The sequence below is a fragment of the Microcebus murinus genome, chromosome 7 (assembly GCF_040939455.1).
Source record: "Microcebus murinus isolate Inina chromosome 7, M.murinus_Inina_mat1.0, whole genome shotgun sequence".
Lineage (NCBI taxonomy): Eukaryota > Metazoa > Chordata > Mammalia > Primates > Cheirogaleidae > Microcebus > Microcebus murinus.
This window is the reverse complement of record NC_134110.1, coordinates 5,484,551-5,491,639: the sequence shown is the minus strand read 5'-3', so window position 1 is coordinate 5,491,639 and position 7,089 is coordinate 5,484,551. Positions and strand designations below refer to the sequence as shown.

The following is a 7,089-nucleotide window of genomic DNA, read 5'->3' as shown; positions in this document are numbered from 1 at the left end:
AGAAGGATCGCTCGAGCCCAGGAGTTTGAGGTTGCTGTGAGCTAGGCTGACGCCACGGCACTCACTCTAGCCTGGACAACAAAGCGAGACTCTGTCTCAAAAAAAAAAAAAAAAAAAAAAAAAAAAATAAAGCTCAGACTCCTCAGCTTGGCAGCACAGGGCTATGGTACACCCATGGCACAGCCGCCCCGCCCCGTCTCCCACTGCGCCCCCACACGAAGGCCTCACCCCAACTCAGCTTCCCACCTCCTGGCTTCTGTCCACGCTGTTCCTTCCGCTTGGAACACTCTCCCCGCAATGCCACCTACAAAATCCTGCGTCCCATCTACCCTTCAAGGCTCTGCTCGAATGCCACCTGCCATTAAGGCCCCACTGTGTACTCTTTGTCCCTGCATTAAAGCCCTCACCCCAATCCTCTTTGTATAGCATTATGGTCAGTTATGTGTGTGTCTCTTCCCCTACTAGATGGTAAACTCCCTGAGTCATGGTTCTCGACCAAAGTGTTTTCTGCACTGATGAGTCTGGGATAATTTTCAGGTGAGGCATGAGTAATTTGTTATGCAAAGTTGACTTCAAATCCACCACTTACTATTGAATGACCTTGAGCAAGTTATGTGACCTCGCTGAGCTTCAGTCTCACACCTATAAAAGGTTGTTGTGAAGATTAAATGAGAAAATATGCTCTTATTTTGCTATGATCATGATTATATTTATTGTTTTTCAAATATAAAAAACCTGCAAATTATATTTTTTATTTTTGATTCATATGAACATAGCTTAATGTACTAGTTTAGCCAGGTTGTTAGGCAAATGACAGATAATTACATTAGACAAAAATCAAAACCAACACATCCCTCATTAATGACATCTAGCTTATGTTTCTGCATATTTTGTACTAGTCATTTAATTACTTGCAAAATCAACTGTACTTGTGAATGGGAAAAAAGCTAAGCAATCCTAGCATCATGACTAGTTTTGACTTCACAGGCACTGACCATATTTTCTTAACATAGCTGCCAGCATTCAGCCCCTTCTGGAATTGGGGGGCATAAGGCCAAGTGAGTAGTCTGTCACCTTTCATGGGATGACATGAAAATTTGAATGTGTGACCAATTCCCACACGAATCAAAAGTCTTTAATATTAGAATAGCAGACTTTTCTGTTTAAAGAGCAGTTTTAAAAAGGTGTTAAATATGCCCCAAATTTTTTCAGTTTTGTGCTAAAGATTCAAACCCTCCCTGTTCAAAAAAGGAAGTCAGTTTACCAACTCTTTTCAAATTACATCTGAAAAAATAAATTAGAACAGACTCCAAATAATGATGTCATTCTTACTTGCATTCTGTGGCGTATTACAGATGGCTGCAGATTCTATGGCACGCTATTCTTAGGAGGTGTGTGTCACTTCCCCTGGAATGTTGGCAGAATCTGGGATGCTTGATCAGGAGCTACAGCAGGAGTGACACGCTGCTAGTTTCTGGGCTTAGGCTCTAAGAAGCCAGCAGCTTCCATTCCCCTCCTTCTGTAATTGTCACTCTTAGAACTCAGCCGCTGTGCTGGGAAGACACCCAAGCAGCTTATAGAAAGGCCCCCATGAACAGGAACCATCTTTCTCTAGAAGCACCTTTCTTCACATCTCTTTCCAGGGGATTCCCCACAAACCCCCACAGGGTCATCAGAACCTCTCAGTCCATTTCTCTCTGGATGATACCTGCGTAGAACAACGAGTCCCATTGGGCTGGCTAGCATGGGGATACACTCCAGAACCAATCAGGTGCCCTGGAGGATGGAGTCCACTGATTGGCTAGGCCTGGTCACATGCCCAGCTCCAGGTGGGACCAGCCCCACCCAAACAACCTGAGTTGAGAAGGAGGCAGGAGTGGTTCCCCTGAGGAAAATGAGGGTGCTCTCACTAAAAGAGAGACATTGAATTGCTGGGCAGCGTGACAATAATGTCCCCTATGGCCACAATGACCAACTCATTTAATGCCTTTCTGGGCCTTAGTTTCCTCAGTTGTTAAAAACAACACCACAGTCTACCTCATGGCAGTTACCGCAAAAATTAGATAACTAATGCAGCAGTCTTCAAACATTTATTTCCAAAGAACCTATTATGGGTTGGATTGTGTCCTTCTCCAGAAAGCTAAAGTCCCAATGCCCAGTACCTGTGACTGACACCTTATTTGGAAACAGGGTCTTTACACAGGTAATCAAGTTAAAATTAGGCCATTAGGGTAGACCCTAATCTAATATGTCTGGTGTCCTCATAAAAGGGGAAATTTGAGGCCGGGCGCAGTGGCTCATGCCTGTAATCCTAGCACTCTGGGAGGCTGAGGCCAGTGGATTGCTTGAGGCCAGGAGTTTGAGACCAGCCTGAGCAAGAGCGAGACCCCGTCTCCACAAAAAGTAGAAAAACATTACCCAGGTGTGGTGCGCATGCCCGTAGCCCCAGCTACTCCAGAGGCTGTGATGGGAGGATCGCTTGAGCCCAGGAGTTTGAGGCTGCAGTGAGCTATGATGATGCCACTGCACTCTAGCTTGGACAACAGACTGAGACCCTGTCTCAAAGGAAAAAAGGGGGGTGTGGGAGGGGAGAATTTTGGTGCAGAGACATGCACAGAGGGATTAAGGTGTGAAGACACATGGGGGAAAGCTGGCCATGTGCCTGGATGATGCATCTATGAGCCAAGGAGTGCAAACACCAGCAGCTAGAAGAGGCAAGGGAAGCTTCTCTCCTAGAGCCATTCGGGAACGCAGCCCTACCCACACTTTGATCTCACACGTCCAGCGTCCAGAACAGTGAGAGGATAAACTGCTGTTGTTTTAAGGCACCTAGTCTTGGGGACTTCGCTGAGGCAGCCTAAGAAACTAATACAGTACACAGTACACCTAGGAATGAGAGAGCAAGAAGAACTCTTGGGGGTTGAAGGGCATGCCCTAAGCAGTCTACTAGCTTCTTCAAGGTATTTCTTTGAAGTTCATTTTGTTTTAAATCCTTGCTGGATTCAGGAACAACCCCTGTAGGCAGTATTTTGGTTCTTTATAGTAGTAAACAATGAGCCAGAGCACTTAGTACGCCAAGAGGCAAACCCCAGGCACAGGGGTTTTCTTTTGTCACCTTTATTCTCTGCTTGAGACAGTGCTCAAGAGCATTCACACATTAACCACCCTCGTTTTTTCAGCTTCTACTGATACAATAAAGTTTTTCAAATGTCTGAAGAGTCCGGAAGCAGAATGTTGTGTGTCCCCAACCCTGAGCCACAAAGTTGGGCTCTAATATTAAGGCAGTTGCTTCGAAGGGGAGAGATGGCCTGACCTATTTTATTCCTTCCCGCTGGGCAGGAACCAGGGGCCTTAGTGACATCCAAACAGCCAACCAAAACTCGGTTACTTCTTTCAGACAAGCACAGCTCTCTTGAGTCTGCAACAGGCAAATTAAAATAGCAAAGAAGCAGAATTTCTGGTCAGAAAGAGAGAGAGAGAGAGAGAGAGAGAGAGAGAGAGAGAGAGAGAGAGAGAGAGAAACAACAGGCACATCAGTCACAATTTGCTATCCTTTTGTTTCCCAAGAGAAAGGAAGGGGAAAAAAATCAGTAATTATAGGCAAGCATTGCTGGGAGGACATGCTATAGGCTAGTAAAGGGAATTTATTCAAGGGTCTTCTGGAACACTCCTGTTCTACCATAAAAGTTCACATAAATTTTACATGCTACTTCATCATAAAGCCAGATGTCTTTTCTCAACATTTTGTAATGAAAATTTTCAAACAAGGCCGGGCGCAGTGGCTCACGCCTGTAATCCTAGCACTCTGGGAGACCGAGGAGGGTGTATCGCTCAAGGTCAGGTGTTTGAAACCAGCCCGAGCAAGAGTGAGACCCTGTCTCTACTAAAAATAGAAAGAAATTAATTGACCAACTAAAAACATATATACAAAAAATTAGCCAGGCATGGTGGCACATGCCTGTAGTCCCAGCTACTCGGGAGGCTGAGGCAGCAGGATTGCTTGAGCCCAGGAGTTTGAGGTTGCTGTGAGCTAGGCTGACGCCACGGCACTCACTCTAGCCTGGGCAATAAAGTGAGACTTTGGCTCAAAAAGAAAAAAAAAATTTTTTTTTCAAACAGTGATTTTTACAGTTAAAATCCCTATGTCCGTCACCCATACTGTGATGTTAGTATTTTACTTTATTTGCTTTATCTCCTATCTAGCCATCCATTTGGGGTTTTTTTATGCATCTCAAAGTCAATTGCAGACATCAATACACTTCACCCCATTACTTCAGCATGCCTATCATTAACTACAGTTCAGTATTTGTCTAGTTTTTTGAGGTGAAATCCATAAGCAATGAAATGCGAAATCTTAAGTGAAACTTTGCCACATTTTGAGAAATGCATAAGCCTGTGCGACCCAAGCTCTACCCAGCGATGGAACAGTCCCGTCGCCCCAGAGAGTTGCCTCGCACCCCTTCCTGGTCAGTCCCTGCCCCAACCTCCCAGACAAAGCCACGCTTCTAATAGTCCTCCACAATAGGTTACGTTTGCCTGTTCTACAACTTTATATAAATTGAATCAAACAAAATATATTCTTTTGTGTAAAGCTTCTTTCACGCAATATAATGATTTTGAGAGCCACCTATGTTGCTGCCTGTGTCAGTCACTTATTCTTTAATGTTCCATTGTGTGACTCTTACATTATTACCCATTTTCCTATTGATGGACACCTAGGCTGTTTCCCATTTGTGCCTAAGTGAATAAAACTGCTACGAACATTCTTTTTTTTTTTTTTTTTTTTGAGACAGAGTCTCACTTTGTTGCCCAGGCTAGAGTGAGTGCCGTGGCGTCAGCCTGGCTCACAGCACCCTCAAACTCCTGGGCTCAAGCAATCCTCCTGCCTCAGCCTCCCGAGTAGCTGGGACTACAGGCATGCGCCACCATGCCCAGCTAATTTTTTTCTAGATATATATTAGTTGGCCAATTAATTTCTTTCTATAGATAGTAGAGACGGGGTCTCGCTCTTGCTCAGGTTGGTTTCGAACTCCTGAGCTCAAAGGATCCGCCCGCCTCGGCCTCCCAGAGAGCTAGGATTACAGGTGTGAGCCACCGCGCCCGGCCTACTACGAACATTCTTGTTCAAGTCTTTGTGTGGATGTGTACTTTCATTTCTCTCAGGTCAGTACCTACCCAGGAGTAGAGTTTCTAGGTCATAGGGTTGATGTAGAATTAGTTTTTAAAATACTGGCAAACCTTTCCCAAAGTGCTTTTATCCTTTTACACTGCCACTAACAATGTATGAGAATTCTGGTTCATCCTCACTAGCCTGTGGCATGGGGGAGGCATTAAAGTTTTAACCATGCTGGTATGTGTGTAGTATTAGTAGTATCTCACAAATTAGCATTGCACTGATTATTAACGCTATTGACACTTTCTATTGACACTTTCTCGTATGCCTACCGTTTACTCATATCTTTTGGGAAGTGTCTGTTCAAATATTTTGCCAATATTTTTATTTGGGTTGTCTTTTTATTGAGTCGTAGAAATTCTTCATATACTCTAGATACCATTTCTTTTCAGATATAGGCTTTGCAAATATTTTCTCCCAGTCTGTAGCTTGCCTATTCATTTTCCTAACAGTGCCTTTGAGAAGCAAATGTTTTTAATATTGATAAAGTCTAATTTATCAGTTTTTTTCACATGTGGTTATTGCTTTCTGTATCATAACCAACATTTTCCTACTCTCATGCCACAAAGATATTCTCCTACGTTTCTTCCAAAAGCTTTATTGTTTTAGTTTTTATGTTCATATCTATGATGTCTTGAATTACTTTTTGTGTATGGTGTGAGGTAGAAGCGGAGGTTTGTAGTTTTCCATATGGATATTCAGTTATTCCAGCTCTAGTTATTGAAAAGACTTTCCTTTCCCCGTTGGATTGCTTTAACATCACTGTCAAACATCAAGTGACTATGTAAGTGTGATTCTGTTTCTTAGCTTTTATCCCATTCCATTGGTCTATTTGCTGACCCTATGATGGTGCCACACTAGCTCGATTACTGTAGTTTTATGAAATGTCTTGAAGTCAGGTAATGTTAAGTCCCCTAATTTCTTTTTCAAGATTGTTTTAAATATTCTAGATACTTTGAATTTCCACATACATTTTAGAACCAACTGTTAATGTCTATTTTAAAAAAGCCTGCTGGAATTATGACTGGGATGGTGTTACATTTACTCACCAACATGAGGAGAATTAACAATATTGAGCATGGTATCTCTCTTTACGTATTTAAATCTTTAAAAAATTTCCTTAGGACTATTTTGCAGTTTTCAGTGTGTAAGTCTTGCACATCTTTGTTAAATTTGTTCTTAAATGTTTTAGGTTTTTGTTGCTATTCTAAATGGGACTGCTTTTTAAATTTCATTTTTAAATTTTTTTCTGCTAAAAAAATATGGAGTACTTCATACATTTTCATGTTATCCTTGTACAAAGACTAGGTTAATTTTCTGTATCATTCCAATTTTAGTATATGTGCTGTCAAAGTGACATTATATGTGCTTTTAATAAAAACATAATGTGATCCATCGCTGTACATTTTTAAGTAAATACACCCTCCAGGAACTGAGTCTCTTCTGTCCTGGGGCTTATACTCCTAGCACACTGCCACGGACCCCCTGCGTGGGACACTGTGGGAACTCTGCCCTGTGACTATGCTCTCTGCTGGGTCATTTCCTGGCTCTCTCAGCCTAGACGCCCACATTCTCCACTGAAAATGCCACATACCCCACCTGTCATTCTGCAAAATGGTTCATCCATCCTAAAGCAGGGTGGCAAAAATGCTTCCTGGGCCAGGGACTTACTAGCTCAGTCGTCATAGTCATCCCCACATATTGCCGGGAGAAGAGAGGTAACCCTGTCTCGGACCTAGGGATGGCCAGAAAGGGTGAGAAGAGAGGCACAACTATCAGGCTCTTTGGAATCCATTTCTAACCCCATGGGCTGGTTGTTTTGAACCTAGAGGAAGAGGTAAGACAATGTCTCCCCCAGAAGCTGGGGTTACAGCCTGCGGGTGCTCTTGGGGCACATGGACACCTCTCTGCAGCCT

At 43.1% G+C, this 7,089-nt stretch overlaps 1 non-coding gene across 1 annotated transcript; it reads right to left on the bottom strand.

Moving 5' to 3' along the window:
- Positions 1 to 6,429: 6,429 nt before the first annotated feature.
- On the bottom strand, positions 6,430 to 6,531 carry LOC142872043 (U6 spliceosomal RNA). Its single transcript, XR_012920288.1, has one exon. It is a non-coding gene; the product is annotated as a U6 spliceosomal RNA (small nuclear RNA).
- Positions 6,532 to 7,089: the final 558 nt, after the last annotated feature.